The sequence below is a fragment of the Lathyrus oleraceus genome, chromosome 5 (genome assembly GCF_024323335.1).
Source record: "Lathyrus oleraceus cultivar Zhongwan6 chromosome 5, CAAS_Psat_ZW6_1.0, whole genome shotgun sequence".
NCBI lineage: Eukaryota > Viridiplantae > Streptophyta > Magnoliopsida > Fabales > Fabaceae > Lathyrus > Lathyrus oleraceus.
Genome location: NC_066583.1, coordinates 401,121,988 through 401,134,109, shown reverse-complemented (window position 1 = coordinate 401,134,109; position 12,122 = coordinate 401,121,988).

The following is a 12,122-nucleotide window of genomic DNA, read 5'->3' as shown; positions in this document are numbered from 1 at the left end:
CTTAGGGTCCAGGTTTCTAATTTGAAAAGACATGAAAATGTTTGCACAACAATTATTTCAAGTTTTAAAATCAACAAGTGAAAAGGGTTTAGGACAAAGAGGGTATGGATGAAGGAGTGTAAAACTTCTCAAAAAAGGTTCACCTCTTGAGATCATATAGAAGATGATTCAAGTGTGTCCTTAGGAATAGGCAAATGAGCAAGTAAGCAAATAAAAGAGGCGAGGTGATACCGGATGCCATCAATGGACTTATACCAATCTCACAACAAAGGTGGATACCGGATACCAATAAATGGATTTACACTAATCTCCTAAAACAAACAGGGATATCAGATGCCAATAAATGGACCTATTCCAACCTCCTAAAGCAAAATAAAACAAAAGGGTGGATACCGGATGCCAATCAACTGGACTTATACCAATCTCCCAAAGAACCAAACAGACAAAGATACCAGATGCCAATATATGGGCTTACTCCAATCTCCTCAAAGTAAACAAAACATGGATATCAGATGCCAATCTATCTGGGCTTATACCAACCTCCAAAGGATGATCATAGGAGTACAAATGCCAACAACATGGACTTACAATTGCACCCTCACATACAACAAACAAACAAAAGCACTAAGCAAAAAAGACATAAGTGGCCAATGAAATGGTCTTACACTCAATCCCTTCCAAATCATAGGAACAATGGCCAATGAATGGACTTACTGTTGATTCCTCAATGGGTAAACTCAAACAAATCACAAAGATATGAAATGATGATCATGCAATAATGAACAATTAATGATGATAAATGCACAAAGTCAAACAAGCAAACATGTGCAAATGAACCAAGCAATCAATCAAACAAAGTCATTTAGCACACACTATATCCAAGCAATTAGGCTCAAGCAAGGGTTAGACTTTAAAGTCAACTGGAATGGGGTAAATGGTGCTCTTAACCTTAACATTGAGAGTTAAGGTGAAGCAGATGAAAGGATATGAGGGGTGTGCCTCATTGCTCTTATCCCTGGTCAGGGAGAGCATTGAATATCAGAAGGTGTGGGAGTTCAGAAAGTTGGAACTCTCTCCACAAGTTAATGACTCTATAGATCTTGGGTTAAGATCCACAATGCTACAACATGTAATGTGAGCAAAGGGATGACACACAGACTAGTAGGAGATGGATTACACATCTCTTCTATCTACCAATTGCCTTATCAAAAGGACTTTTCCTGCTTGGGGACAAAGATAAACAATCACAAACATTGCCTCTTAAGGAGGACTTTAGACAGGTGCCTGGCCAAGTAACAGACTAGGTCTTCCAGACTACATGAAGAAGAGATGTTATACCTCAATGCTTAAGCTATCAAGCAAAGCAAAAGCAAGTTCACAAAGAACTATAGCAACTAAGGTACCTGAAATCAATCCAATTCAATCAGTACTCAAGTCACAAAAGTCAAACAGATAAACAAACAGTCAACAGACAATGTACAATCAAACAATCAAGGCTACATTGTGCAAAGCACAAGCTCAAATCAAATGAGCTAAGGGCATCCTACAAAACAAGTCAATGTTAGTTCATAACAATTAAGCAAACCAACTCAAGCTATGCAAATTGATCTCCTTAAAGCCATATGCTTCTTAACCTGAAAACAAACTCAAACATGAGAAGCAAACCCTTAGGCCAAGGCCTAGGGTCAAAGAAAGAGAAATGGACCAAAACAGAACATGAAAATTTACCAAAATCAAGATTAATCAATTAAAAACATCATCCAATTGGTCCCATATCAAAAGCATCAACCAATTTCATTTTATAAACAAATCATGGCAATGGATGCAAGTTGAAGTCACATTGGGGCAAACAGAATGATCACAAGCATATCAAATCAAGAATGGCTCAATAAATTCCAAGAAAAATCACGCCTAAACAGAACATATCAAATGAGCAACATACCAAAAATCATGGCATTTGGATAAGTGTAAGCATATCAATTAAAATCAACAAGTCAAAGCATGTTCAAACAAGCTCATACAAGGCACCAAATCATACATCAACTTAAGGCAATCCTAAAACAGAAATGACATAAGATAAATGATCCAAACCAAAACCACAATGGACTTCAACATGTTAAGAATCAATGTACAAAATTTCAAGCTCATATGATAAGGCATAAGAATTTCACAAATCATGGAAGTTGAACACTCAACAAAAGTCCAATTATGACCAACCAGCAAAGAAAATCTCAAGCAAATTGGAAATGGATCCAAAAATTCTACAAACATTCACAAGGAAACTTAACATCCAGAAGACTCAACATGCAAAAAATCAGATTAATTGAACTTCATATGGCATGGTAAATAAAATCAGCAAATTGGACAAGAAATGGTGTGACACACATTGTCACACCTTCATTGATCACATCATATCTCACAAACCAGAAATGCAAAAATAGCAAACTCAAAGCCAAAATGCTCATCAAAGTGTCTAGATCAAGCATGTAAATTTTCAGCTCCATTGGATCAAGCATCATGATTTCATAAAAGAAATGTCAAGCAATGTGCAAGAAATGATATGTAAACATAAACCCTAAGCAATTATTTTTTCAACCGTGCACAAATTCTGGAAAAATATCCATAAAATAGTAGACATGATGAGGATCAAAGTGAAAAAAAATTCATGTGATTTGGATTATTATTTTGAGAGTTATGATTTTTTGAATGGAGAGGAAAATAAAAAATCATGTGAAATGGCATGTGAACAAGGAAGATGAAATGGAAATAATATGCAAGGCAATATTTGAAAAGTGACCAAGCCAAGGATCGAAGTGTGTGTGTGTTTGAAATGAAGCGCGCCAACGACCAAACGCGGTCGTTTTACCTCAAACCCTAGGCGCATGCACAACCATGCAAAGCGTGAATCCGCAGGAAAAACTCAGGAATCCGCAGGTAAGTCCGTGGCAAAGGCGATGAAGGTTGCGGATAAATCCGCAGGAAATTTCCAGCGGTCAAGAACACGATGAAGATCTTCATGATCTTCATCCATGATTTTCCAGAAAATTCTTAACATCTCCAAAAACAAAAATCAAGCCATGCATTCTATAGATCTAACATCAAGCATCAATAATCAACAATTAACACATCCGAAAACACTACATCAAGCATGAATCGATCAAAACAAAAATCATCCATCAAACTTCAAATCAACCGTTCTCTCTCATTTTGGCATGGTTTTACACGATTCAAAGCTTAATCAACTTAGCAATCAAGGATCTATAACATTAGCATAGTAGAAATCAAGATTATGAGAATTAGTTTGTGACCTCTTGTAGCAACAGAAACGGATTCAGCTGGAATTAGGCTTTGTGATGCTTGGAGAGTCCTCTACAATGCTTAAGAAGATGTTTAGAAGGAAGATCGAAGCTCAGTCATGCATGATTCTACAGTTTCAATACTTCACCATTGTTGTTCTCACTTTGAGCAATTCCAAATATGCACGAATTCAGGTGTTTCTTGGCTTGAAAATTGTCCAGTGATGATGCTAGATAATGAACAGAGCAAGAACTATGCAAATGCTTTCAAGAAATGAGAGAAAAATTGAGAGAAAATTGAGAGAAATTTGAGAGAAAAAAATTTGAGATCTGAATTTGTGAATTGTCGTTAGGGTTTTTCTGTTATGATTTCACTTATATACCTCTAATTAACCAAGCTTAATCATGATTAATCAATTGGTAATGAAAAATTAGTGAAAACCAAATGTTTGGACAAATTGACAAAACCACCCTTATGCATGTGCATGGCAATGAACAGTGCACGAATTTCACCTTGAATGAGTTTCAAAAATTGTTTGGAGGCAAATGAGATTGGTTGGAAGTGAATAAAATGCATAATTTTCAAATTCACCTTTTCCCTCCAAAAATTCAAATTAATTCAAGTAAAAAATGAAATATTTTTGTAATGAGAATTAGTGAAATATGATGCGTGATCATGATAGTAGGGATCAAGAATGAAATGCTCCAAAAAGAACCACATGAATTGGTCACTTGGTTCAAAATTTATGCCTTGTTGAAGTTCAAAATCCATTGACAATGATTTGATCATAACTTGCCAACCACAAATGAGAAATGGATGTTGTTGGACTTTTTGGAAAGGTAAGAGCAAGATCTTAAACTTTCATGTTGGACAAAATTTGTTTTGAAGCTTTCTTGATGATGTAAATTTGAGGAGAAGACCTTTCCATTTTTGGCAATTTGAAATTACAGGTCACCTACTATTTTTGGAAACTTTTTGTCTGACCTCAAATCCTTCAAGGTTGATGCTTGACATGTTATATGAGACTTGCATGGACATGAATGAGGCCTCTCTAACCATCTCACACCTTCAAATCCCTGATTAAATGCACAGTTGACTTGTGTTGACCATTCTAGGGTTTCAGCTGGCCTAGCTATGCCCTGATGAAATCCAAGCCTCTACCACTTGAGATATTGATTCAAAATGATGTCATGGTTCATATGAACTCTTGATGAATGATCATGGTGCCCAAATTCTTCAGAATGGCCACCATTTATGGCTCAATGCTTGCCTTTGACTGGTTTGACCTAATGTTGCTTCATCTGCAAGTAACAAGGTTAGATGACAATATTTTTGTACTTTTGGGTTAGTAAACAAATGAAAAGCAATGATATACAAATGCAAAACATGCTTGGTGATCAAGAATCACTCTCAAAAGATGCCCCACCCACAGGGAAGGAGACAAGGTGCACAGTGATCCTTGAGGCAATGATATGATGTGATATGATGCCATGAGGGATCTTAGGGACAAAATTGGGGTCTTACAGATGCCCCTATTTAAGGTCATTCTAGCCGGAGAAGTGAAGTTTAGAAATATTCATCTCGACGCGGTAGAATGGGCTTAAATAACAGTAATGAGACAAATTTTGGTCCCTAAGAGACCTCGTGATGCAGATGTATGCATGTAAAAGACACAAATTCTGTGGGGATATGGTTCACACAGAAGAAAAAGACAATCCATCGGAGCAATACGCTCACCAGGAACAGAGACTCTAATAAGACTCTTATGGGGATTCTTATTGGGGATAGAAAGAAAAAGAAGTGCGTGAGCAGGACACGACTCTGAGTTAGGGAAAACAAAAAATAGAATGGAGACTTTACTGGGGAAGTAAAGGACTCAAACTAGGGAAAAGAAGATTTCCAAAGGAAAACACGTCCATTGGAGAGACAACAAGCTGACTCAAACTATCCACAAAGGATACTTCGGATAAAAATCCGGACTCGGACCAGGAAACGATTCACAAAGAACCTCCCTGCCGGGAAAAATTGCATATATCGGGGAAAACACCAATATAGCAAGGGTAAAAATCACCACAAGAAAACTCCACTGGAGAAGGTCTAACAAAGAGACTCTCACGGGGAAAAGCAACAAGGAAATGAGGTGTTACCGGTATAAAGGTAACAAACTCAGGAAGAATGAATATCTAAGACCGGTATAAGGGTGAGAGATATCAATCAACCAACATCTGAGAAAGACCTGAAAAAGGTACATCAACTCAGGAAAATCTGACTCCACAGGGGACCGAGGTCATAATAGGGAGCAGACAGGAAGGAACACCAGGGATACCGAAGTATATAATAGGTGACCAACCAAAGCGTGAATTAGTTTTTACTGCCAAAACACTCATCATCCGAAAGGAGGGCTTGAAAAAGCAAATCGACTTACAGGATGGACATTCGAATCCACAACGGGAAGAAGAATCTTACTCAACTGGGGACACAAACCCAAAGAGTGCATGAGATATAATATCCATTACCGTCAGAACGTGGATAGAATACTCGCATGAGATGTATTATCTATTACCGTCAGAACGTAGATAATATACTCGCATGGTAAGAAACACCAAGAATACCGGTTAGGGCATATAATAGGTGATCTACCGAAAACGTGAATTGGTTTTTATTGCCAAAACACTCATCATCCAAAACACAAACTGGTTAAAGGATGGATATTCGATTCTACAAAGAATACGAATCTTACTCGACTGGGGAAGATCAACAAAGGATTCCAACCAAAGAGTGAATGAGACATATTATTCATTACCGTCAAACGTGAATAATATACTCGAAAAGGAAGAGACACCAGAGATACCGGTTAGGGCATATAATAGGTGATCAACCAAAAAGAGAGACCATCGATACCAAGCATACGGGTAAACGAAAGGCAACTCAAAAGGGATAAATTGCAAGCATCCGGCAATTATCCAAAACAACAAATATTCGATTCTGCAAAAGGGAAATAACGAATCTTACTCAACTAGGGAAACCCAAAAGGCTTCGACTGAAGAGTGCATGAGATATATTATCCATTACCGTCAGAACATGGATAACATACTCGCATGGAAGATTATCCACAATCGGTTACTGGGTTAACAAAGGATAAATCGACCGCAAAGAAAGGCATCGGGATACCAAAACTAGGTATATAATGATGACCAATCAAAGGGAGCAACAATTATTACCAAGCAAACGAGGTAAATGAAAAGCGACTCAACTGGGGATGAATTGCAAGCATCCGGCAATTACCCACAAGAACTAGCTGGGGATACATTGATAAACAATCAATGATCCGGGGAACAAATCACTATCAAATGGTGAAAGGACCCACTGGCAACTTCAACGGATAACATTGCAAGCATACGGCAATGATCCAGAAGACTGTTGGGGATACAATTGCTAGCAACCGGCAATTATCCACAAGCAAAGGGAGGAATATCAACATCACACAACGAATGAAGATAACCACAAAAAATAACCATCATCGGTTAGGATGAACAACAAGGTTAACTCTACAAAGGGGAGAAATTAGGGTTTACAACTACCGAATACGGGGAGAATACCAAAACTCTGGCTGAGGGATAAAATTGCTAGCAACCGGCAATTATCCACCTGTACCACGAGGCACAAACTCCGCTGGGAATAAAACCACAACGACACCAAATTCCGCCAACAACCAGAACGAACCACAAAGGTTACCTCTGCTAGGGGAAAAGAGATAGGACTTACGACTACCGAATACGGGGTAGTGGCCAAATCAACTCTTGCTGAGGAAAAGGGTTTAGGGTTTACATCCGCCGAATACTAGGTGGAAAACCAACAACTCCACGTGGGGAATGAAAGAATCACAAATCCGCACGAGAACAAAATAGGGTTTTATAACTAACCACAAACTCTACTGGAGAGTACGAAAATCAGGATTTACGACTACCGAAAATTAGGTAGAAAACCGAATCAACTCTTGCTGAGGAATAAAAGGTATATAACCACAAATTCCATCAAGAAGAAGGAACATAGGACTTACAACTACCGGTTACTGGGTAGAGGCCCAAAAAGGTTCCGCTGGGGATAAAAGAAATAATTGCCGGTTACTGGGCAATTATTCATTTATTCCAGTGGGAAGCACAAGAAACAGTTGACAAAATAGCCAATTCGGGGTCGATCCGAAAAGACAGACTGAATCAAGACTCATCCTATGAGGATATAACTCAATAGAAACCTCCATCCCAATATACATGTTGGGAGGAAACGGAAGAAACCGTCATCCACGAGGATAATCTCAGTGGGGAACTGCAGAAGGAAAATACAGACATTTTCTGCTTATGGGGTTGACTCTATATGGAGAGATTTAAACACCCGACATCTACTTGGGAAGATCTATTGGAGATCTATATCACCCATAGCAGGAGAACAACAAACAAAAGATATATGGCAAAAGATGCAACATGAATATCTGAATGTTTATGATTATGCATGAATATGCGTGATTTATGTTTGATGAATGCTGACAAAACAGACATATCTAACACAAACAGAGTCCAGGAATCAAACGCCCGGTACTATACTTCCAGGGGACAAACCAACTGGAAAGCCAATCTGCAGGAGATCTACATGCTGAAAAGCAAAGATCTGAGGGAAGGCAAAAGATCGGAGATACCAAATAAACACCAGATCTCTGAGTAATGGATCAACAACAACCCAACTGACGAACAGAAAGTCACAACAGGCACAAGCAGCCACAAAGACGAATCTGTTGGGGAAACAGGAGAAATCCCAGGATATCTGCAGGGGAACCCTCAGTATCAAACATTCATCGCATAAGCGAGAATTGCCATGAAAGCAACTCCACACAACTCCGCTGGGGAACAACCCACTGAGGGAGAACGGGTCATCCATATAGATTCTTCTGCACAAGCAAATCTACATGGGGAAAACAAATAACCACTCCATAGGGAATACACCCACTGAAGGAGAAACAGATCACACAAGTAGATTCTGCAACAAGCTACTCTACTGAGGATCCAAAGCGATCGGGAAATCAACCCAAACTCCGGATGCTAGACCACCAACCCAACCTACTGGGGCAACAGAGGTTTCAACAAGCAGAAACTGTCACAAAAGCAACTCTGTTGAGGATATCCACTCTGACGGAGACTCTGAGGGAAAACCACAGATACAATCCTGATTCTGTTGGAGACACCAACTCCAATGGGGATTTTGCATAGATACAATCCACCAAACCACAAATCTACGGGTATCTACCGGGGATTTCACTGAAGAAACCACTGAGGATATGGAAGAGAGCTAGGCATCAACCACTGAATGCTGACTCTTCTGAGCAGAACACCCACAACTGCTGAGGAGGAACATAATCGCTGCCCTGCTGAAGGGATGAGCGCACTGATGGGGAGATAGCAACTCCGCTGGCGACTTAGCCGGGGAAGGGAGTACCGCTGGCGAAGAAAACGAAGTCTTCAACAACACTCTGCTCTGGTGATATATCACAAATTCCGCTAGCGACTGTGCTGAGGAAAGACAGCAACAAGCCTGCTTGCGACGATGTTGGAGAAAGCGGTAAAGTACTGGGATATCAATCCATTAACCACTGAATCTTCAACAGAAAGCAACCACGCTGAGGAGAGAAACAACAACTCCGCTAGCGACTGCATTGGGGAGAAACGGAGTACCTGGGTTTCCAACCACCAACTACCGAATCTTCCAAAAGGAAAAACACCCATGCTGGGATAGAATACTGCTGGAGAAGAAAACGAAGTCTTCAACAAGCACTCCGCTTATTTGGGGAACAACCCACAACAACAGCTCTGCTTGGGGAACAACCCCAACAATCAAGCAGGAGAAAGAGGATACAACCAATGCCAGGAATATGAACAAATGTCTTACCTGTTGGAAATCATGCCACCCTCGGGAGAGCACTGAGAAATTCTTAAGTATCCTTTCATCACTGTGAATGTTCACTTTGTTTAAAACAACAATTTTGAAAAATTTATTTGTTTAAAACAATGACATTTTGTCAATTAAAACATGCAAACATTTGTTGAATTGAAACAAATAAGAGTGCAAACAATTGGATAAAAAGCTCAAATTTATTTGATGGAATGGTAGCCTGCAAATGGCAAGACTCCATATATCTGTACAAATTTGAAATCAGTGATATATATTGGAAGAGGGCTACATTGAACATAATGATCCTTTCTCTACCAATTTGAATCTCGATGTATTCGAAGCTTCAGTCGACGACGAATCGAGAATTTCTGACGAAAAGACGGCTGCGGAACAGAAAGTCTTGTCAGGATGCAGTTACTTGCCAAATCCCTAATTTTTGCCTAGATTGCCCCAGGGTGAGGTACTCAATCTAGCGGGATGCAAATATACTTCTTTTTTTCAAGTCTCTAATTTTTGCCTGGATTACCCTTGCGGGTTCTCCACCGAGACGCTCATTTTTGCCTAAGCCGCCCTTTCGGGTTTTCAACTTAGCGAGCTATTCTGTTTTTCATTTGCATATACTTTTTTTTTCTTTAGGCAAAGTATCTCTTGACTGCATCTGAATTCACAGGACGAGTGAAATCCTCCCCATCCATTGTGGTAAGCATCAAAGCTCCGCCTGAAAAGGCTCTCTTAACAACATATGGACCTTCATAGTTTGGAGTCAACTTGCCCCTGGAATCGGGCACAAAAGACAAGACTTTCTTGAGCACGAGGTCACCTTCTCAGAACACACGAGGCTTGACCTTCTTATCGAATGCTTTCTTCATTCTCTGCTGATATAACTGACCATGACACATGGCAGTTAATCGCTTCTCTTCAATCAAATTCAGTTGGTCATAACGACTCTGAATCCATTCAGCATCAGTCAACTTGGGATTGAGGGTATACTTTCTTTTTTTTTTTAATTTTGATTTTTGATTTTTTTATTCTTTTATTTTTCACCCTCTTTTTTTTTTTATTACATTTGTAATGCCCCAGTTTGACTGTTTTGCTGATTCTCATGATACAGCTGAATGATCTTCTTTTTATGCTCAAGAAGTCGGGTAATCTCGTCAGGAATCCCCTTCAACATCATCTTCCTCTACCTCAAATACAGGGAATTCAAGATTGGGAGATGGCGTTGGATCATTATGTTCAATGGGTTTAGAAATCCCTGCATAATGATTTTGGATAATAAAAACTTTTTGAAAATCAAACAAGGCAATCATTATGCAGATGAAAAGTTTGATTTTATGCTTTTTTCAGGGTTTTTTGTGATCACCGGTTTCATGCAAAATCAAAAAGTGAAAACAATTGGAAAAACATATGTTTAACATGCATCAATTGAATGAAAACATCATTGTATTAAATGCTTGCCAACAATGTCATCACTTCTTCTTTTGGCATGGGAGAAGGGTTTTAAGCAAAGCAAACATATTACGCTGACTTATGAATGACCGTAGGAACATCCACAGCGACCCAATTGTGGCAGACACCACCAGGTATGATGAAGTTGCTCAGATCCTCTGCACCCTCTTCTAGAATAGCAGCAGCTTCCTCAGGTTGATCAGCATGGATGAATCCTCCACTCTGGAACAAACCTTGCTCGTTGAACGCCCCAGAAGAATAGCCAATGCCAGCTCGGGATCTATTGTCTTCAAGCTCAATCATCTTCCCCAAACCAGCAACTGCACCATATTCAATGGCCAGTTTCGCATCACGGTAGGAAGAAAACGAAGGAGACTTCTTCTCAATCGGCTCAGCAATAGATAAAGCTTGGAAAGGAGTTCCAACTTCATCCTCAGCATCAATATATGAGAAAGAAGACAAATGGCCAACCAGGAATAAACCCATCAAAAGCACTTAGTCTGGCAAATTCCTCCCTGAGCTCACGGTTCTCTTGCTCAAGATGATCCATAAATCTTGCAGAGATGGCTCTGGTGTAGTACCGGCGACGTGCGTCTTCAAAATAAATGAAGAGCAACAGGGATCAGACCACAGGACGGGAGACCGGAACAAACACCTGCTTATGCAAATGATGCATGAAATGCTTGTGCATATGCTTTGTTTTCATTTCAAAGGAACTCGAGGGTTTTATTTGCAAACTTTGAAAATATTAAGCATTTTATCGCATATGGAAATATCTCATTGGATAATTCTTTGTCTTTCCGTATTTGAAAATTTTTGCAAAGAAACCCCTTAAGTTCCTTGAAAAAAAAATTCTCATTTTTTGATGATATGGATGCAGATGAATGCATGAATGCAACAATCACACTCAAGGATCAAGCAAGTCACACCAGACAAAGGTCATGGGAAAGCTCATTGTATCCCTAATATCAATCATCCATTTTGGTGGATTTAGGTTTTCACCTTATCAACACCCAAGTTCCATTGATATTAACGATACATGAACCGGCTCGAACCTCCTTAATATCAACCATCCATTTTGGCGGATTATGGTTTACACCTTATCAACGCCCAAGTTCCATTGATATTAAGGTTGTCTGAACGACTCAACCATGAATCACGGGTTTGCTGAGAGTCACGAGCATGGAGTCTCGGTTAAGAACCACCCAAAGGGAGTGTACTAGGGTTTAAACCTGCCAGACATGTTCTACCAGAGGTTCCCATAATCATCGTCCCATCTTTCGGATATTGTCGGAGGAACGAATACTCGTATTCCAAAAATATTCTCAAGAGAGACTCTTATGAGTGTAGTATCGCGTAATAATCACATCAAAACTGACATCTGAACGACCTCCGTACTACGTCCTAAAAATAGGCCAAGATGGGCTTGGTAAACT